The sequence below is a fragment of the Lissotriton vulgaris genome, chromosome 7 (genome assembly GCF_964263255.1).
Source record: "Lissotriton vulgaris chromosome 7, aLisVul1.2, whole genome shotgun sequence".
NCBI lineage: Eukaryota > Metazoa > Chordata > Amphibia > Caudata > Salamandridae > Lissotriton > Lissotriton vulgaris.
Genome location: NC_141695.1, coordinates 1653922853 through 1653946466, shown reverse-complemented (window position 1 = coordinate 1653946466; position 23614 = coordinate 1653922853). Strand labels below are relative to the sequence as shown.

General features: G+C 44.7%; 1 protein-coding gene across 1 annotated transcript in view; it reads right to left on the bottom strand.

Annotated features, from left to right (window-relative positions):
- The window catches only part of ZNF831 (zinc finger protein 831), a 530261-nt gene extending 507635 nt beyond the window's left edge, over window positions 1-22626 (bottom strand). Inside the window, exon 1 of the mRNA XM_086932647.1 lies at window positions 22554-22626. The gene's annotated coding sequence lies outside the window, so the exon portion shown is untranslated. The remainder of the gene's footprint in view (window positions 1-22553) is intronic.
- Window positions 22627-23614: the final 988 nt, after the last annotated feature.

The following is a 23614-nucleotide window of genomic DNA, read 5'->3' as shown; positions in this document are numbered from 1 at the left end:
CCTCAGAGAGAGAAGTGGTGTCATGTAAAGATTAAAGAGGGTTGGGCTCTGGGATGAGCCCTGGGGAACCCCCGATGACAACCATTTTTCTCCCGATTTGTAACTTCCCAGTGTTACAATCTGATGTCTATTATCTAGGAAAGATGTAATGCCTATAAGAAGCAGCTGTGTATGGGTTAGGACAGGATGTTCCGGAGGGAGCTGGGTGGGTGGCATTTGTAAACCCTTGGCGCGGCCACACAGATCAAACTTGAAGCCACGGGCTTCTGTCCCAACCCACCGCATGTATGACTCCTCCTGAAAGGATCAGGCTTGGGATGGTGTCCACAAGAGAAAGGATGGGACCTTAGGTGATCCAGAGGCAGGACATGTACCACCCTGAAGATCAGCCACAGTTGGCAGAATCCTCTGGCCCTTCTGGCTTACGACTTTCTCTGCGGTACAGGGAGAAACTGAAGGGGAAACAGAGTCATCCTTAACCTCATGCACTGGATACTTGCAAAGCAGTAAGTGGGGAACACTTGGCAGTATAATGGTGACCTGTATGTGCGAAACGGGGTACAAGTGTGAGTCCATGAGGGAGGTGTTCGCTGCCGTAGAACTGACATAGTCAGATATCAATACACACTTTCCCAGTTGAGGAACCAAGGTGTGTCGGACATTCATTAGGCCTACATGGGACACTGGAGGGTTAGTCCCTCACACTGGCTCCCACAACCCCCCACTTGCTTGGAAATTTGGTTTCCAGACCCCAGGGATTCTGAGCTCTGAGGCGGTGAGGTGAACAATTTCCCAGAATCATATTGACTGCTTCCCAAGCCATTCTTACAGCTTTGGTATTCTGGATTAGACTGAATTGTCACACTTGTAGGAGTGTGATGGTTAGTAATTGTGTTAGTAGTGCCATTGGCAGGGCTGGGAGGGGCACTGTGTGGTGCAAGCTGCAGTGGCCTCCTGACGAGGGCCCTGGCACTTATGGGTTAATTATTATTTATTTTTTTACAAATTAATTTACAAATTAAGCACTGGCTGGTAGGTGCCGGTCGGAGGGGCGGGTCCCAGCAGGGAGGAACCAAGGGCTCCACCTTATGCCAGAGTTACTCGCCAGACGAGGTGTCTGACAATTGTCATTAATGCACGTGAGGTCCCCGCGCCTGGACGCCACCCCCTTCATGTCCCAGTGAGTCACCGACGCCTCTGCGAGGCGAGGAGCAGCAGCTCAGCCAGACTAACCAGGCCTTAAATAGCAGCGCTCGCGCCGAAGCTCTTCGGGGCTGCTGGGCCACAAGCAGCCGGGGGAAGTTGTAGGGGGTTGCAGGTGAGGCTAGGCCCCCCTCTGCAGCTCCCCTCGACCCCAGAAGCAAACCCGTTCCCGCCAGATCCAACCGGTCGCGTCTTTGTCCGTTTTCTATCTCCAGGCTTCGTCTGTTGTGTTTTGAGTCAGGCACGTATCTTTTATGTCACGTGCTTACTGTATTTCAGGCACGCCGTACGCAGTGCACACTTTCTATCAAGTTTTTCGTGCAGTTAGACCTGCTGGCATCAGGCAGGCACACAGGCAAACTGTACACACTGCTCCATTTGTATATCAAGCTTACTGTATTAAAGGGCAGACAAAACGTACACTGTGCACCATGTATATGAAGTGCTGAGTGCAATCGGGCACACAGGCAAACTGTACACACTACACCGTTTGTATCACATGCTTAGTATATTCAAGGCAGAAAACAACGTACACAATTTGCACCTTGTATATAAAGTGCTCAGTGCAATCGGGCACACAGGCAAACAGTACACACTGCTCCATTTGTAATACATGCTGACTGCCTTCAGGCACACAGTACATTGAGCACCATTTGTATAACAAGCTAACTGCCTTCAGGCACACAGACACGCAGTGCACAGTGTACCATTTGTATAACATGCTTAGTGCAATGGTGTACACAGACACGCAGTACATAGTGCACCATTTTTATAATATGCTTAGTACAATGGTGCACACAGACACACAGTACACCCTTTGTATAACATACTTAGTGCAATCATGCATACAGACAGGCAGTACACAGTTCACCATTTGTATAACATGCTTAGTGCATTCAGACACACAGTTAAGCAGTGCACCATGTACCATTTGTATAACATGCTTAGTGCAATCGTGCACACAGATCCGCAGTACACAGTGCAGCCTTTGTGTAACATGCTTAGTGCATTCAGGCACACAGCCACGCAGTACACATTGTACCATTTGTATAACATGCTTAGTGCATTCAGACACACAGCCTCGCAGTACATAGTGTACCATTTGTATAACATGCTTAGTGCATTCAGACACAGTTATGCAGTGCACGTGTACCATTTGTATAACATGCTTAGTGCAATCGTGCACACAGACACGCAGTACACAGTGCAGCCTTTGTATAACATGCTTAGTGCATTCAGACACACAGCCACGCAGTACATAGTGTACCATTTGTATGACATGCTTAGTGCAATCGGGCACACAGACATGCAGTACACAGTGAACCATTTGTATAACATGCTTACTGCATTCAGGCACAGAACCACGCAGTGTACAGTGTACCATTTGTATAACATGCTTAGTGCAATCGTGCACACAGACATGCAGTAAACAGTGCACCATTCTCAAAACATGCTTAGTGCATTCAGACACAGAAGTGCAGTGTGTACCATTTGTATAACATGCTTAGTGCAATCATGCACACAGACACGCAGTACACAGTGCAGCCTTTGTATGACATGCTTAGTGCATTCAGGCATACATACAATATACACAGTACACCATACCTAGTATTTTCAAGTGCAGACGGAATGTACACAGTGCAACTATTATCACACATGCTTAATGCAGTTAGGTACATAGACAGACTGTATGCACTGCACCATGTGTAACACTTGCTAACTGCCTTCAGACACACAGACGAGCAGTACACACTGCACCATTTGTAACACATGTTTACTATATTCAGATGCAGACACAACGTACACAGTGCACCATGTGCAATATGCACTTAGTGCAGTCAGGCGCAAAGGCAGACGGTGCACATTGCACCATTTGTTAGTACACACAGTGCACAATTTATATCCAGTGATCAGTGCAGCCAGGAACATTTCCAGATTGTACACACTGCATCTGGACCTAAGGGTGTTGGTGATGTAAGGAGGGCTTTTACCGAATTGCTGACCCTGCTATTGTGCATTTGAACGCATTTGAACGCTAATCTGTAATTTTAAACAAATTTACTCGTGATTTTAAAAATTGGTTGTTTGCTCTGTTTAATGATTTTGGTTGTGCAGGATGAACCACATTTGTTCATAGCGCTTAGAAAGCGCTCAGAAAGCCTACCTCTGCCCGAAAATCGACGTCCTCGCTCGCCAGCCGATTTAGGTGCTGGGGCGATAGACGGACGCCATCTTGGAGGTAGGCAGGTCAGCGCTCTAGTCGCTGGCTGCCTCCTACCCTCCCGGATGCTTTAAAAAACGCTGGGTAATCAGACCACACCGACCTAAGGGTGTTGGTGATGTAAGGAGGGCTTTTACCGAATTGCTGACCCTGCTATTGTGCATTTGAACGCATTTGAACGCTAATCTGTAATTTTAAACAAATTTACTCGCGATTTTAAAAATTGGTTGTTTGCTCTGTTTAATGATTTTTGGTTGTGCAGGATGAACCACATTTGTTCATAGCGCTTAGAAAGCGCTCAGAAAGCCTACCTCTGCCCGAAAATCGACGTCCTCGCTCGCCAGCCGATTTAGGTGCTGGGGCGATAGACGGACGCCATCTTGGAGGTAGGCAGGTCAGCGCTCTAGTCGCTGGCTGCCTCCTACCCTCCTCCACCTCCTCCACTGCCTATAAATGTGCATTATTACCAGACGGCGCAGCGGGCTGGCGCAGCGGGCGCGCCGGAAACGCGCCGAAGTCGCGCCTAAGTCCAGCCCGTCTGCGCCCGTCCGCGACTGGCCCGTGCTGAGTGCCAGTCCCCCTGCCTCCATACAAAGACTGATCTACACGCCGGCATTTCTTAAGGCACTACAACCACCAAGCAGTAAATGTTGTCATAGATATGATCCAGGTACCTATTCCTATGTTCATTATTCCCTGCACTGCTCACACTGTACCTTTTCCACGAAGATCGCGAATACTAGGATTAATGCTCCCTCCTATCCGTCCTCTCCTAATGCTACCTTCATGTTAGCACTTATTAATGCACGTTCTATGTGCAGACACAGGCAGGAAATCGCAGATCTTATACTAGACTCTCACTTAGACCTGCTGTTTATAACGGAAACCTGGTTGGATGGTGCATCAGACCCTGACTTAGTCATAGCGGTCCCCAGAGGTTTCACGATATATAGGCAGGACAGAATAGGTCAGAGGGGAGGCGGGGTTGCCATCATCGCCAAAGATAATCTCCCTATTAGGACCACTTCTATACCATCTACCACCTGTGAAGCAATTATGTTCAGTATTCAACTCACTCCCCTTTTCAACCTCAAAGGCGTACTGATATATCGCCCGCCAGGAGCACGCGCCCCCTTTTTATCTTCCTTGGGGTCGATATTGGAATCCATAGCACTTGATGATCACTGCATGGTGCTAGGGGATTTCAATTTCCACCTTGAAAAGGCCAGCGACGTTGATACAGCTTGTCTTTTATCAGACATGGAAACGTTAGGGTTGCATCAACTTATATCTGCCCCCACCCACGAGGCCGGTCATACCCTTGACGGCATATTTACCAATCTGGAGACATTACACATCCTAGCTCTCCTTCCTATGCCATGGACCGACCATCATGTCATATCAAGCAAGTTAGCCATTCCCGATATCCCCAAGACGCGAGTGGTTAACCATGCCCCCAAACAGGTGAGGGCTTGGAAAGACCTACACCCGGAGACACTTAATACTCTCCTGGTAAGAATATCGCCTCTGTTGTCCGACGATCCTAGTGTCTCCACAGATCAGTTTCATAACTGGCTCAGTCAGGCCACACAGGAGCTAGTGCCACTAAAATCTGTTTCCCAGAATCGAGCCTCTCCCAGTGCTCCTTGGTTCTCTGATGAACTCAAAAAGCAGAAACAAACTAATAAACAAAGAGAAAGACATTGGCGAAAGCACTATGACCCCGAGAGTAAAGTGCTATATAAAGAGTCACTCACTCGGTACAAACAAATGATTGCGGAGGCAAAAAAAACTTACTATGCTGAACAAATAGACAAGGCAAAAAACTCATGTAAGGAGCTATTTGATATAACTAAGCTTTTGTCAGGTAGTACGCAGGATCTCACTCCCCCTCCTTCACAACATCTTTGTGATGCTCTATCCAATTTTTTCTTCAAGAAAGTCAATGATATCTTCCAGGCATTCTCCCTAAATACCAACATCGATCCTCATTCCCCTCCTTCTACACCGCGTGACAATACACTTACGCGCTTTGCTGACCTCACGATGGACCAGACGCAGAGCCTCACTTCAAGGATTAAATCAGGGTCAGCACTGGATCCTTGCCCGCTGAAAGTGCTTACACCAGTTATGGACACGCTGATTCCGGTCATTACACAGGTTTGTAATGCTGTGTTTAGATCGGGCATTTTCCCTGCCTCACTGAAACACACGTTGGTTAAACCCCTACTAAAAAAATTCAATCTTAACAAAGATGAACTAAAAAACTATCGGCCGATAGCTAGTCTCCCCTTCCTGGCCAAGGTCATAGAAAAAGGTATGAACCAACAATTGTCGGAGTTTGTTGAGCGGCACCAGTTGCTCGACAATACTCAGTTCGGTTTTCGCAAATGCCATGGCACGGAAACCGCCCTCCTAAAAGCGGCAGAGGATATCCGAGCCATACGAGATCAGGGGGGGACAGCAGTCTTGGTCCTGCTGGATCTATCTGCAGCCTTCGACACGGTCGACCACAAGATCTTGGCCGACCGTGTCGAACGATTAGGGGTCCAGGAAACAGCGCTGGACCTACTTGTATCATTTCTGGCTAACAGAACTCAGGCGGTATCCCTTGGACCATACCAATCTCCTAAGGTGTCCTTGCCGTGTGGGGTCCCCCAAGGCTCGTCCCTAAGTCCGACGCTCTTCAACATATACGTGTCGGACCTTGCTAGTGTCATCAAAGCATTTGGGATGAGCCTGACCTCCTACGCCGACGACACCCAACTGGTACTGGCCATTAAAGGGGATGGGGATGAAGTGGCCAAGGTATTCACCAGGGGAATGGTGGCCATAGGTGACTGGATGGCCACGAATTGTCTCAAACTTAATTCAGATAAAACTGAAGTGGTCATCTTCGGTCACCTTTCTCCGGCCTGGTCACCAGAATGGTGGCCAACATCGTTTGGAACTCCTCCCAGCCCAGCTCTTAAAGTCAGAAATCTGGGTATCACCTTTGATGCAGGTCTAAATTTCATGGCACACGCTAACAAGACTGCGGCGACTGCTCATATGAAACTCAGAATGATCAGGAAATTACTACCATACCTACCGGACACTGCTGGGAGAACTCTGGTCAGCTCACTAGTCCTGTCCGCACTGGACTATTGTAATGCTCTATTCCTAAATGCACAATCCCGGGTGACTAACAAGATGCAGTCCATTCAAAATGCTGCCGCCCGGATGCTGGCGGGACTTCCCAAGTTTGCATCGGTCTCAAACACCATCAGGGAACTTCACTGGCTTCCGATACGTAGCCGTATCAAATTTAAATCATTGTGTATTCTTTACAAGGCACTCAATAACCAAGGCCCCCACTTCCTTAAACATAATCTTCATCACTATACCCCAACCCGTTCCCTTCGCTCCTCTCACCACAATCACCTAGTAGTGCCTCGTACCAGAACAGTCACTTGGGGTGACAGGCGCTTTCTGGTTGCCGCCCCCAAACTCTGGAACACCCTTCCTCTACACATTAGGACCAGCCCTTCCCTGTTCATATTTCGCAAACAACTCAAGACTTGGTTATTTGACCAATAGCTCCACTTTTTGTTAGGTCTTCTAAAATACTGATCCATCCCTTACGCCAGCGCCGAGACGCCTACGGGTATTCGCCGCGCTCAATAAATGTCAATAAATAAATAAATAAATCATTTGTAACAAACGCTTACAGCACTCAGAAACACAGACACGCAGCACACACTGCACCATTTGTATCACATGCTTTGTATATTCAAGCGTAGACAAAACATACACAGTGAACATTTGGTAATTTGTGCTTAGCGCAGTCAAGCACAATGGCAGGCTATACATATACACTGCACCATTTGTACCCAGTGCTTACTGTAGTCAGGCAAACAGTGCTGCAGTTGTATCAAGTTCTTAGTGTAGTCAGGTACATAACTAGACTGTACGCACTGTACCATTTGTAACACGTTTACGGCATACAGGCACACAGACACACAGTACACAGTCACCGATTGCATCACATGCTTAGTGTAGCCAGGCACATAGCTAGACTTTACGCACTGCATAGTTTGTAACACGCTTACAGCATACAGGCACACAGACACACAGTGCACCAATTGCATCACATACTTAGTGTAGCCAGGCACATAGCTAGACTGTACGCACTGCATCATTTGTAACACACTTACAGCATACAGGCATACAGACACGCAGTGCACCAATTGTATCACATACTTAGTGTAGCCAGGCACATAACTAGACTGTATGCACTGTGCCATTTGTAACACGCTTACGGCATACAGGCACACAGACACTCAGTGCACCAATTGTATCACATGCTTAGTGCAGCCAGGCACATAACTAGACTGTATGCACTGTGCCATTTGTAACACGCTTACGGCATACAGGCACACGTACACAGTGCACCAATTGTATCACTTGCTTAGTGTAGCCAGGCATATAACTACACTGTATGCACTGCACCATTTGTAACATGCTTACGGCCTACAGGCATACAGACACGCAGTGCACCAATTGTATCACATACTTAGTGTAGCCAGACACATAACTAGACTGTATGCACTGTGCCATTTGTAACGCGCTTACGGGATACAGGCACACAGACACTCAGTGCACCAATTGTATCACATGCTTAGTGTAGCCAGGCACATAATTAGACTGTACGCACTGCACCATTTGTAACATGCTTACGGCATACAGACACACAGTACACAGTGCACCAATAGTATCACATGCTTAGTGTAGCCAGGCACATAACTAGACAGTATGCACTGCACCATTTGTAACACTCTTACGGCATACAGGCACACAGTACACAGTGCACCAATTGTATCACATGCTTAGTGTAGCATGGCACATAACTAGACTGTACGCACTGTGCCATTTGTAACATGCTTACTGCATACAGGCACATAGTACACAGTGCACCAATTGTATCACATGCTTAGTGTAGCCAGGCAAATAACTAGACTGTTCGCACTGCACCATTTGTAACACGCTTACGGCATACAGGCACACAGACACACGGACACACAGTGAACCAATTGCATCACATGCTTAGTGTAGCCAGGCACATAACTAGACAGTATGCACTGCACCATTCGTAACACGCTTACAGCAGACAGGCACACAGACACACAGTACACAGTGCACCAATTGTATCACATGCTTAGTGTAGCCAGGTACATAACTAGACTGTACGCACTGTACCATTTGTAACACGCTTACTGCATACAGACACACAGTGCACCAATTGCATCACATGCTTAGTGTAGCCAGGCACATAACTAGACTGTAAGCACTGTATCATTTGTAACACGCTCACGGCATACAGGCACACAGGCACACAGGCACATAGTACACAGTGGACCAATTGTATCACATGCTTAGTGTAGCCAGGCACATAACTAGACTGTACGCACTGTATCATTTGTAACACGCTCACGGCATACAGGCACACAAGCACATAGTACACAGTGGACCAATTGTATCACATGCTTAGTGTAGCCAGGTACATAACTAGACTGTACGCACTGTACCATTTGTAGCACGTTTACGGCATACAGGCACACAGGCACATAGTACACAGTGGACCAATTGTATCACATGCTTAGTGTAGCCAGGCACATAACTAGACTGTACGCACTGTATCATTTGTAACACGCTCACGGCATACAGGCACACAGGCACATAGTACACAGTGCACCAATTGTATCAAATGCTTAGTGTAGCCAGGCACATAACTAGACTGTACGCACTATACCCTTTGTAACACACTTATGGCATACAGGCACACAGGCACACAGTGCACCAATTGTATCACATGCTTAGTGTAGCCAGGCACATAACTAGACTGTACGCACTGTACCATTTGTAACACGTTTACGGCATACAGGCACACAGTACACAATGCACCAATTGCATCACATGCTTAGTGTAGCCAGGCACATACTTAGACTGTACGCACTGCACCATTTGTAACACGCTTACGGCATACAGGCACACAGGCACACAGTACACAATGCACCAATTGTATCATGCTTAGTGTAGCCAGGCACATAACTAGACTGTACGCACTGTACCATTTGTACCAATTGTATCACATGCTTAGTGTAGCCAGGCACATAACTAGACTATACGCACTGTACCATTTGTACCAATTGTATCACATGTCTAGTGTAGTCAGGCACAAATACCAAATGTGCTGAATGCACCACGCTTAGTATATGCAAGTGCAGACAGAATGTACACAGTGCACCTTTTTGAAGGTGCATAGTGCAGTCAGGAACGACGGCAGACTGTCCACAGTGCACCACGGGTACCACGTGCATGCTGTTCACGCACAGAGAGTGCACCATCTGTATCAAGTGTTCACTGCAGTCGGTGCACAGGTGCATCGCGTGCAGTCAGGCTCACACTCACTGTACACACCGCATCATTGTTTCACATGCTTAGTGCAGTCAAGTCCACAGTCACACATACAGAATGTACACAGTTCACCCTTTGTGTCGTGTTTAACGCCGTCAAGCACACAGACACGTGTCAAAGTTGGCAACCACATGCAAGTGTGCATTCTGAAATGACAGTGATTAGTACGAGGCCCACTGCAAAATGCAGCCATGCTCTGAAATCAGTCGGTGTGCAATGTGCACAATCTGGTTTGCACAATCGGATTTGCATATCGAGCCCACGGTTTCTCCAGTCCTGCAGTGTTCTTTGAATCACAGCTGCAAGCTGACGCTTTAGTGCCATTTGACTCGCTGATTAAATCAAAACTAAAATTCCCAGAATGGAGACTTGGTATCCCAGCAACACGGAGTCATCTGACTCTCTCCTAGTGCATGTCCTTTAGAACATCACAGCATTGTTTTTCGTTTAAATATCTGTTCCTTGTTTGCTCTGTTGTCTTTTCACCGTGTCTGAATGTTCCCAAGATACTGCTTCAAAGATACAAGGAGGCAGTGCTTAAGTTGTGATAAAACATAAGTGCCAAGACCTCGTAAGGAGGCCACTTCATTCTGCAACACATCTTGCCCCTCCCAGAGCTGCCAATGGCGGTACCAACACAATTACTAATCATCACACTCTTACAAGTGGGACAATTCAGCCTATTCCAGGTCCCTAAAACTATGAGAATGGCTTGGGCAGCAGGCAACAGTCATTTTTAATGTACATTGAATCAATAAACAACTGTTGTTGTGCTCATCTCTAAATTAGACAGACAGAACCACCATGAGGCAGACTAGTACCAACCGCGGTGTTGACAATTAAGTGCTGGTACCGAGCAATGAAAACACTGATTCAAATTAAGCACTGTATGGGGGACCCTTGCATTCTCAATAATTCATGTATCTCAAGCCCTGCATGTGTTGTTAGCAGTTCCTCCATAGCTATAAGATGCTAGTGACCCCTCTCAGCCATGATATCTTAAGTGGCTAGCCCGAGCCATGAGGCTTTAGTGTCCCACATAAGCTATGTAAAGCTTTCCAAAGCTAGAGGGTAAGCCATGGAAATGTACATGGTGCCAGACAGTGAGACCTGCAATGCTAGTGTCCCATCCTAGCTGTGTTATGATAATGGCCTAGCCCTATTATGTGATACTGTTGGTGCAGCCCAGATCAGCTGTGCTAATGCCCAGTCCAGCCATGCAATAATAGTAGCCCAGCCCAGCTATCCAATGCTAGAGACGAATGCTGGCTATGTAATACTAGTGGCTTTACTCAACTATGTAATGCCAGTGGCCCATCCCAGCTATGTAATGCCAGTGGCCCATCCCAGCTATGTAATGCTAGTGGCCATATCCAGCTATGTAATGCTGGTGGGCCAGATTAGCAGCGCTTGTGACCGAGTACCAGCCTCGTAATGACAGTGACCCTACCCAGCTATGTAATGCTGGTGGGCCGAACCAGATGAGCTGTGCCAGGGGTCCTCTTCAGTTATCCAGTGATTGACACATCCCACGTATGCGATACTTGTTGCCCTGCCTAGCTTTGCAATGGCGTAGCTAGGGCTTTTGACGCCCAGGGCAATACATTAATTTGCCGCCGCCCAGTGCCGGTAAGAGCGGGCGGAGGTGCTGGTGAACGACCGTGCCAAGTGGAGGGGGGGCAGGGGGGTGGGGGGGTGTCAGCATAAAGAAGCAGTGCCCTCTTGTGCTGCACATGGTGCCATTTGAATTGATTTTCCGGCGGTGGAAAACAACTGCCGCTAAAAATCAGAGCGAACGACGCGACCTAACACACTCCGCCGCTTGCATAACTTCACATAGCGCATTGGAGTTTTTTGGTCACTTTGCTAAGATCCGCTTGGCAGAACTCTGTGAACTCTGCCCAGGCTTAACCCATGTAAGACTAGTAGTCCTGCCCAGATGGGGAGTAATAGGGGCCCTGCATAGCTATGTAATACTAGTGAACCAGCCTAGCTAAGCTGAGCTAGTAGCCCAGGCCAGTTAGCCAGTGTGTGAACTATTCCAGCTATGCAACGCTAGTGGGTGGGCCAACCCAGCAATGCAATTTTAGAAGCCAATGCGAGAGATGTGATGCTAGCGGCCTACATGAGCCATCAGTTGATTGTGGCCAACACCATCATTTGATGACAGGGTCTCTCAAAAGCAATGTGCTTCTAGGATCCCCTAGTGGTCAACCCTGAACGGGTGCTGTTGAGTTCCAGCAGTGCAATGCTTGTGGCTCACTCTAGCCAAGAGAGGCCTGTGGCTCATCACAGGCACGTGATGACGATGGGAACCCACCCAACCTATGTTGTTCCAGTGACTCCCCTGCCATGAGGTGCTAGCTTCCTACTCCAGCAATACAACGCTAGCGGCCAAGCCCAGCCTCCCAAAGCCAGAGATGCACTCCTGTCATCCAATGCAGGCAGACAGCTGGATATCAGAACATCATATACAAAAATATTGTATTGTGCTTGGAAACGATATGTTCCACAAGATATTTATGTCAGACAATATTCTGACCATGCAGGGCAATGTGGTAAGTGCACCTTTGCAAACAGACACCTGTGGCCCACTCAAACCATGTCATGCTTAGGACCCAAATGATGCACTCTTCTTTGTCTCCCATCATACCCAGGTGATGCAAGCAAACAACCGCAGACATGTGATGTTAGTGGGCAATCCTTGACATGCAAAGGTTGTAATCCTCCGCATGCTGGTTGACCCCTCCGCCAGGCTGATGTTTACACGTTTCCTGTGCTGTTCTCCTCAGTGCCAGTAGCCTCAGTTCCACTTCCCCATTTTCAGTGCTCTAGAGACTTTAAGAAAAACTTTAAGAAACATTTCACTTCTTCTTCTTCATCCTGAGCCCATACAGGTCTGTGTATACATGTCAAATCTATATACAATTCCATAAAAGTCTGAGAAATGTATAGTGGGGTAACCATGTATGTTGTAGGAGGAACGACAGAGCTGGAAACATGTTAGAGTTTATGGCATCAGGCCCACGGTGGTTCCCCTAAAAGACCACTTGGAATCTAACCAAAGAGCGAAGGAAGTCCATATCAACCCTGTAGGAATTATATTTGCTTCCCCTACGAGCCTGCATGGTCTAGGACAGCTGCTTCACCTACAAGGCTACCTGCAACCGCACCCCTGAATACCTCACCAAGAGAAGAAGACCCTCGGGGAGACAGTGGCACAGCAGAAGCCAGGACATTACCAGAATGGTCATACAAAAACATGAAAAAAGAGAAAACCAGAAGACACATTTTTCATCTCCCCCCATGGGATCTGGAACAGCTTCCTCATCATCATCACAACTGCCCCAACCCTTGTGCAATTCAGAAAGGAGGTGAAGCAGCAGCTCTTTGGAGCGTAGCACACCTCTGCACAGTAGGAAGAACCACCCACGAATATTCTGCCTTGTTTTAAATGATCCTGAATCGTAGCTGTGGGCGCCTGCCTTTGTTCAGTGCTCTGATGCTTCACGCTAGATGAATGCCATGCAAGCCCCCGCACATACATACATTCTTCAGTTTAGAACAGGGGGATAGTGGTCTAGCTGTCCCCAGCCCCCATAATCTCACCCAAGGATCTATGCACCCAGGTATCATCTAGATCACCGTCAGCCACCACACAATGTAATTTCTGAATCTACCAAAGCAGGCAGATTAAGGATGTGACAGGATGCCAGGCAGTGAGATGTTCAGAATACCCAGTGGGGAGGGTTCAGTATCGCTCAGCAGGGCACACCCTTCTCTCGTGCAGGGAAATGACTGCCGGGTTTATGAGAAATGATGACACCTGAAGAAGGTGTCCTCGCTTGCCACCACACATGAGTCACTCAAAGGGAGTCACAGCATTTACTGGTGTGGTGTGTCGCTGAGACTGTACAATCGCAGGTGCTAACAGGGGTGCCTCTCCAACATCAAATGTTGACCGAGACATGAGCTAGGTGGCTGTTTCTAGTGGGATCCTGAAGTTCCAACCTCCATCAACTCTGAGAACGCGCAGGAAAAATGGGAGATTTTGCATTTATTTGTATATCTTTTGGAAGATCTATATGGAAGTCACATACGTAGAAACCTGGTGCTATATAGGCACATTATTGTGGTAAACCAGAGAATGCCACAAGGCTGATTGTGTGTTGAATATTTAGGTATGGAAAAAACGCTACAGTGCGTTGGGAGTATATTTACAAGATAAACGTATTTACAAGGGTAGGTCATCACCATAAATAGGCACGAACCTTGACAAGCCGAAATGTTTAATGTCCTGTTTTTAAATGTAGGTGTGATTTGATAGTGTGTTGGAACTCCGGGGGAGGGGGGATTAGCCCGCATTGGATTATAAGGGCAATGAATAGGAGGGGATTCGATAATGGGCAGGGTGGCAGAAGAATCCGGTTCATAGAGAATAGTAGGCACATTTGAGACATTAGATAAACTGAGATTGGTAAGAGGATGAATCTAATGTATTGTATTGTAATTGCATTTATATAGCGCTAACTACCCCTGACGAGGCGTCAAAGTGCTTTTTTGGTGAGTAGCACACTACTCTGGAACCCATAAAGGATTAGAGGTAAATTAGTTTAGTGAAAATATGAAAGTAATTTGAGTGATGGATATGTTACTCAGTTATTTGGAATGAGAAGGCTAGTGTAGGGATACAAGAGGGAAAAAGGTTTGCATTTATATAGGGCGTGCTACTCTTGATTGGGTGTTGAAGCACTTTTTCAGTGAGTAGCAGGCGACTTCGGAACCCATAAAGGATTAGTGATGAATTATGGAAGAAGTTTCTTTTGAGCACCCAATCCCCTATTGGCTGAAAATCATCTTACTTGTTGTCTATAGTGTGAGGGTGGAGAGTGACTCAGAGGGTGACCAATGTTTTGTTCGAGAAATGGATGACTTCGCCTGGAGATAGGGAGGAGTGCAGAGGGCCCCTCACTAGTTCGCTTCTGCAATAGCCCAGCTTACCCTAACTTTGCGTGTTAAGTAATGAGATTATCCCTGTGTTTCATGACTAAAGTATTAAGCATAAAAGGAAAATCCAATGTCAAACAGATGTAAGATAGAGATTTTATCGCAGGGTTTTTACAATGTGCTGGTACCTCTGCATGGTCAGTAAACTGATACAATGGCAGCTTATATAAAAAAATGATCTGTAAATTAGCAACGATGTCCCTAATATTGTGTAAATTAGATTGTATCACGCAAAAAAGGAAAAATTGGGGCAATTTCACCGAATGATTGGTAAATCAGAATTATATATAAATCAGTTGTTTTACATCTGTTGATCATTTAGTAAGTGATTGTAACTTGGACCGGAATGATTTATTGATCTGTAAATTTTTGTTCGAATTTTGCAGTGATACGTAACTTTGGCATCATTTGGCTTTTATATTTGTAAACTGGAGGGATATAGCTCAATGGTTTGTGAAATGTATATGACATTAGGCAGCATCATGTAAAGTTGGAATTGATATGACTTGCGATTACAAGCTGAGATGATATGCTTAAGTGATTTGAAAATTGGGGCTAATATCATGCGGTGTCATAAGGTATCGTTCTGTGTCCCACAAGGCTCTACTTTATCGCCAGTACTTTTCAAACTGTACTTAAAAGCATAGGCCTGATAATGGAAAACTTGATATTGAACTTCACTAATACATGGATGATAAGCAACTCTACTTGAAGCTATCACTGAGAAAAGACATCACCACTCTTCATAAGGACTGGAGAAATTATGACTGGATGACAGCCAACTGCCAGAAAATAAATATTCCAAAAAATGAATTGCTTACTAATCTCTCACAATTCCCACAAAAATTGACCCCAACGTAACCACAGAACTAAAAGTGAGGGATTTGTTTCCGTCACCCTTGGCGACTGCGAAATTGCTAGTGTTCCTTATTGAAGTCACACTTTTGTTGATACCACACTATCTGCACATTTCTACGCCAATTAAAAATAGAAAAGTATGCACCCTGCAAAGATCAGCTGAAAGCAGGCTGTCAATACCATCTTGATTAATTTTCCAGTGAATTTTCTGTCACGTAGCAAAGCGAATTTTCACTCTACTGCGCACCTGATTGCTTGGAAAAGAAATTAATTTGTATCTCGATTGAATCTCCCCAATTCTGTATTGATCTTTACCGGCATAGTGCAGAACCCTAGATAAAACTTAAAATCTGCTGTTTCGCTTCCAAAGTACTCCATTCAGGTAAACTGAGCTACCTAGCCGGTCTATTAATGATTTCTCGCCAAGTGAAAACACCAAAATTCTGAAAAACACAAGCACTAAGAGAATCCTTTTCAGGAGCAGCTTCAATCAGGGATGTGGAATTCCTATAGCCCGACGCCCAGGACATATTGTTTGAGGTCAAGGGCAACAAGTTTACATGTGTATTTTGTCCTTAGGACAAGTAGGCCCAACCCCCTGTAGCACAAACCTTTTGGCTGCCAGTTTGCGGTAACACATTATGGATCAGGGAAGGGCACTGTCTGCAGGTAAAGTAATATTTTTGTCCATATGTTAATGCTGTTTAAACTTGTATTTATGGTTCATTAATTGAAAGCCTTCATTATTAGGGTGAGCGCTCTAAGTAAATGTTGTAAGCTCTGACTGCCTTACTGACAGTGGTTCCAGTATAACAATGTGTACACACGTTTTCAAAGTTTAGCAAATATGAGGCTATTCATAATGTAAATGCTCCCAGAATGCTCTCTGATTTGATGCAAATATTTGCAGAATCTTGAAAGCAAGATTGATGATCCTTTGCTGTCAAAATATAATGTTCATAAAAAAATGAAAGCAGGAAAAAAACATTTAGCTAAACCACTGTGAAATTTGAGGTACCATTTCTTTGCAGCATCATTTAATAACATGTTGATGCATGCTAGTATTTCCCGAAAATATTCATACTAGAAAAATCAGTGTAACCAGTTTCAATAAGGTTTTGGGAAACAAAAATAAACAATCATTGGCAAAGCCAGTGGGTCTGAAATTGGTGGTCAGTTTTATCAATGTGTGACTTCTTTTGGGATGTTTTTTGTAAAACTTTATTGGTATGTCAGCTGCCACGCCCTCACCATTATAACAAACATTGGCAAAAGCAAGAGTTGTTTTTGGTCTCAAAAAGCGCACACTGCCATAGTTACTGGAAATGTACAAACTACTTTGTGTGCAGATATGCTCCTTGTGAAATAGCAGAAAGCTGTCACTCACAGTGAAGCTAGAAGATACAGAGAGAGAGAATTTGAATAAACTCAAAAGGTCATGGCCAACGCCAGACCAAATGAGGGGCCAAATCATTAAAGAAAGTTTCAAAAGTGCACCAATGGTATATGTCCTAACATTAAGTGCAGCTATAGTGCTTTCGTGAATTCCCAAGCATTTACCGAAGTAGGTAAAGAAATAGTACTCCAAGAAAATATTTGTGAACTGCATTTTAGCCTGAGCTAATATGCATTTGCTCTTTGCAAGTTCACTTTCCTTCCAACTACTTTTTTCCCAACTCTGGAAGAAGGTTTATACCTGCCATTGTCAGGAGCAAATTGCCAACAATTCTCAGATTGGGAACAGATTAGAGAAGAGTTGATGAAAACCCTTAAAACATGCAAGTTAGTAGGTTTGCAGACTCAAAAGGGCATTCTCACCCTGGAGCTATTGCTTACCACTACCTTCAGCCCCAGTATGTAGATCTGCGGAAACATGGCAACATAAAGGGATTGCAAGTATTCAAGCACTACTATGGTATGAACCCTGGCATAATAGGAGAGGTTTTATCAGAGCTCTTATAAAATGAGATGCTGCCTTAATTTGTCACCGCACTACATGGCACCAACGGGACAAGTGGATTTTGTTACAGGACAAGTAGATTTATGAAGCAACCAGACCCCTGGACAAGTAGATATTTTATTAAATTCCACACCCCTGTTCAATGTTCTGAATACCCAGGCGACCTAACTAAGACCATCCCCTGACATCCTGTCTTTCCAATAAGGGTTAAGACCCACCTTTTCAAGACGCACCAAGAAGGAGGACGTAACTGAACCAAAAGCACATCCACATCAGAGACCCTACTCTCTAAGGGCCCTGAACAGAGACAAAAGGTCTCGAACAGAGTTTATTGTTTTGCTCTCTAGCTACTAGGACTCCAAATCTCTGTTTGGATCTGAGGTCACCAGAAAGGGAATCCTTTTGTGTTTCCCACCCAGCCCATCTCCCCCTCGTTTCCTAGTCTAAATGTATTTTCCCTGATCAAACATCCTAGACATCTAGCAACCTTCTAAGTCGCTTTTGTACACACATGCTGGCATATTTCCCCAACACATGCTATGGAAAGCACTCTAATATTGCTTGAGGAGCTTTCCTAAAGACAAATATAAATATATAAAGGAGTATAGCTCAGTTGCTTCACAATTGGGGGTTGATGTGGAGATTGTGCCTTTTACTAAAATGGTAATTGTACAGATTGGTGATTTGTAAAAGGCAGTGTTTCATTTGTAAAGGAAGTCCAGGCCCCTAGGTTTTTCTTAGAAGCCTGCATCAGGTGCTATTGAAGGTCACAATGCCAAATACCAAAGCTGGGTAGGCTTGATTACACCTTTTGCCACTTTAATCCACCACCAGACACTCTCTGCCTTTTTATATGACTCTTGCAAGTTATTTTTTATCCCTGCTTTTAACAACCACCACTGTTTTTCTTCCTCTTTCTTTCCCTTGTTGTTTCTTTCAAGCTCTGGATCAAAGTCTATTGAGGAAAAATAAGAGCCAGTCCCACAAAATAAGTGTTGGCGGGCCCCACCTGCAACCACAGGCTCAATTAAGCACTGGTAAATCAACATGTTTTCTGGTTTGTAGAGTATGGTACCAGAGCACTAGGAACTAAATATCATCTGACAAAAATATTGTGTCCTTAATATCTTTTACAATAATATTGCTTCAGTGTGGTGAATAACAGGAAATCTGTACCACTGGAGCAATAATTTTGCAGACGATATTTTGAACTCAATATCTAAGTCTGATGATATTTTTGTTACTAGTATCCTGGTATACAACTGTTTGTAAGTTGAGGTGATATGACAATGTTATTTGTAAATCTAGAACAATCTGGCTTTGAGCTTTATACATTAGTGATGATAAGGCCCAGAGGTTTGTAAATCAAGGTGAAATGAATTAAGATAGCCAGGCTCTGGAGGTTGTAAATTGGGAATGACATGGCTCAGTAACTGGTAAATTTGGATCCATTGGCATTTTAAACTGGGTACAACGTAACTCATTTATTTGTAAATTTAGGGTGATGGAACTTTGATGTGTAAATTGGAGTGAGGTGACTCGATTTATAAACTTGGATGATATGGTTATGTGATTTTAACTCTGGTTGATGCGACAATGAGAATTTCGGGATGATATGGCACAGTTTTTCTAAAATGAAGAATGATATCCTAGTGATCTTTGGGGATAAATTAGCACAATGATTTTGATCATTGGAAGTTATTCGAAGTTTTATGGCATGTGCTTTAAAAAGTGTGCATTATATGGCACAGTAATGTGTATAGTGGGTTTGCTTTACCTCTGTGAATTGTTAAACACGGGTAATATAACTTAGGATCTCATTAAAAGTTAATCAGAATTCTGATGTAGTAACTGTGCACCTGTATTACCAGCGACATTGGAGTGACTGAGTATATCGAAGCTATGGGTAATATTTATGACTAAATGGGAGGGATTTAGTAAGTAGAGTTTAAGGAAGGGCTATGGAGAAGTTTAAGAAGGGACATGCACCCACCCACAAAAGAGTAAGCTGATTCCTAGTCACGATCTGCACTTTTATTACAGCCAAAAAGGACACGTAAATATTGTCCAGTACAAACATGGAGTAAGTCTAGCATGACACATGGTCAACCACTCAATTTGCAATACCCTTCCATATAAAATAATTGATACAGGAACTTAAAAACCAATGCATAGAAAATAATGTTAAAATGAATTAATTTACATTGACTTCTGAAAAATAAATAAATTTAACAAAAGGTAAGAAATATATACATAAATTGAAATAATTATTAGCTTATTTTAAAAACCTTTTTTCAGTTTAAAAATAAATGTTACTAATATTTGAAAAAACAATTACATTAATTTAAATGAATTGCATAAATAACTTGTAATACATTTAATACAGTATAAATAAGCATGAACATTGTAGTGTAGGTGGGTTTTAAAAATACATTTTTTACATCATTTTAATTTCATATATTTAAATGTATAAAATATTTCATTAAAAATTAAGTTAATAGTCCTGTACCATATTTAAATGCGTTCTACATTTGAAATAGATGTATAAAATTAGGGTACACTAATATGCAACATAAAAATATTCCTACATCTTTTTTAAAGTTTGACAATTTCTTAATTTCTCTCTCGTTTCCCACTTTCCCATAAGGACATCTCCAATACAGTGGTATAGAGCTTCACCGGAGGGGCAGAGATCTCTGCCTACATGGGAAACATTACTTTACACTTGTATATTTGGCTCCACCCTCTGATTTCAGGGGGTGGAGATATGTATGTGTACAGTTTTGGAAGATTCACACTTAGAAATGGTGAACGGCCAAAATGTAGTACATTTACTGTAAAGTATAAGAGTAAATCTACAAGTGTAGATTTACTCATGTTTAAATTTACCAGTGGGAATAGGCCCCACACAGTTTAAATATAGATTCAGACAGCAGGCCCTTAAATCACTGAACTATCTGAAAAGAGAAGCATGCATTTTGGATCTTAACCATTCACTTTTCACCAACAAATCCCCATTATCTGGATTGTTACTGAGGGTTGCAACCTGCCTTACAAACCAGAATAGGAAAGCAAACACGAAATTTTCCTACAACAGTTGAGGACACAGCTGTGAGGCACAGCGGCTGTTGGATTTTCTGCACCTGCTACTGAAAAACCCATCTATGATCATCACTATTTTTTTCCCAGATATGCCTCACTCAGAGGACCAGAACCGTCATGTTGTCGTGCTTAACACCTTGCTCGTTTAACATGGAGGATCTGTAGGGCCATGCTTTGCTTTGGTCAGAATGGGTCCTGTTCCGTACACAGGACCAACTGCAGAACTAGTAAGCGTCTATTGGTTCCAAGCAGGGTCGGTTTAGGGAGACGGGCATTTGGCGATAGCCATGGTCTCCTGTGGGCCTTTTTTTAGGGCCTCTTTGATCTGGCCCACAGAGACTACTGTCTTCCCCAGTCACTGCCAGGCGACTGTAATGTGGCACCAGCATCATGGGCACGCCACTGCCATGCTGCCAAACGTTGGCTGGGAGACCATATGTAGTTCTGGCACTTGGGGAATTCATATCTCTGCCCCCTGCCTCGTGTGGTCAGACCAGCCCAGAAGCAGTGTCTTACCCTACCGGGACATCACATACAGGCGATGATGGATGTGGGGAGGGGAGGAGTAAAAAAAAAAAACATTGAAGTGGCAACACTTGCCAAATAAGGTGTTGTGGTCTGGTTCTCCGCACCCTGCCAAAATGCAGTGCTTCTAGATATACCAATGTTATGCCCTATTAGCTTTAAAATATTTAATTCATCAAACATTTCTGTAAAAGATTAGTCCAATGAGACTAACTAAATGGTAATCCATTAAAGGGACGATCCAGGAATGCGGGCGACCTTTTTTGGGAGTGCGCAGGCCTAATTGCGATCTCAATTCGACCCTGGTTGCAAGCGAGCGATTTACAAAGCAATTATATAAATAATTAAGATCTGTTGAAATGATATTCAGGGGGTTTCCATAAGGAGTGACAATTGATAAGGCTTTGGGGACAGTCTGCAGAAACAGTGCCTGCTCTTGCAGACTGTGATACCCAGCAGGCCTGCCTACAACAGCTCATCACATCAGCAATAACTGCCACAGTACCAAATGTTCTGTGCACATATGCCTAATACTAAAGCACTATTTACATACGACACTTGCATTTTCAAAGTGCTGCAACTAACAGATATTATCTAAGAATGTAAAGTCCCCGGTGTGTTTTTTTAGCAGGCTCCTCTTTGCTGCTCCAAATGTTGGCATGTGAGACCTTGCGAGCAGCAAATTGCCCTATACTTATTTCGTGGCTTCTTATTTTACCTCGGTACCACATGCAAAACTATTAGGTGAGCAACAGCAATAAGAATATCGCGCGCCTGTGCGTTTTAAGCGCTCAAATCTGTGTATAGAAATAGCATTTCACTCTACGAACGTGCCTGTGGTGACGTAAAAGTAGGCCCCGTGTCTCTGCAGCAGGTGCTTGGGATAATGAGCTGCCTCATCGGTGTATATATATTTTGTAACCGTGCCTCCGCGTGGCTGCCTGCCAGAGACAGCCAATCGATGCTGTTATGGCTCGCGAAGGACCCTCGTGCCAGGAGGCCGTCCGTCGGACGGGTCCTCGCTTGGCCAAAGTTCGCTCGCCGCGCGCCCCCCAGTCCCTCGCGCGCGCTGTACCTCTCCTGACAGGGATGGAGCGCGCGAGACGTGGTCCTCCCAGGCTGCTTCCGTCTCCCTTCGGATGATGTATGCACCTTTAGCGCTCGGCGGGAAGAGCCCGCGCGGCTCCCCACGCACACAGCCGCAGAAGAGGGCGAGCTTACCTTGGTTCCCCGCGGCATGACCGTCGTCGCATCCCGGACGAGAACCGAAGAGCGAGAAACCTGCAGCTGCTCTGACATAGGAAGCCGAGATCGCTACATGATGTGCCACAGCAACAGGCTCTCGAAAGAGGAAGCCGGGGGAGGGAGTGAAGTCATATTTCAACCTTTTTTTCTCTCTTCAGAATAACTGACATTATTCGTTTGACAATTTAGACGCGTAATCAGGTGCTCTGAAAAGGTGCTATTTCAAGTAATGACAAAATGGGTTGCACTTGTCGCGCTTGGTCGCTTCGAAGCGCGTTTTCACGCATTAAAAGATTACTTATAGTGGAATCACAGTGTGGACATTTAGAAGCAATGCATCGTGCATTTGGGGTGTAAGCAGTGCTTTAATTGGAAATACAGCACTGAAGGTACTCATTATGAAGAGTACCTGTTTGCTCCTGAGAAGTGCCGGCACACTCCCATTACACGTATTGCATAAGTGCTTAGAGGTGCAGGTGCTTTCTCCATCAAATTAAAGAAGTCCAGGTACTCAGTACCAGACACACCTGCTAATGTAAAGCACCAGGTGTAAGCTGTGTTCGTGTCAGCCCTACCTAGACGCACATGATGCATTACAGGTAGCACCAAAAAGCCAGTCTAGCTCTTTTCAAGTGAAGAGGTTTCTTCCCAGGTCACTGAATGTGAGGCACTGTAATGGATCCAGCATCTTACATTTGGCAACGAGAGCAGCTCATGGACTGACTATCCGGTGGTTTTTCAGACGCAGGAACAGATATATTTCCAAATCTCGTATAATGACATATTACCATCACAACTTTCCTTACTTTCTGTTTTGAGAGCATGCTACTCCGGATGACTGATTAATGGACGAATAGTTGTTCAATTCCTGCATAAAATGGGTAGACTGATTCCCAGATGGATCCAGGTGCTTCAATGTTTAATTTGTGAAACAAGAGGTGCCTCATGAGGTCACTGCTGCTTGCACAACCCATTGCCTCCGCCAGTGCCAGTAACAACACACCTATTAATCATCGCATGCCTACAGGAGTGAAAAT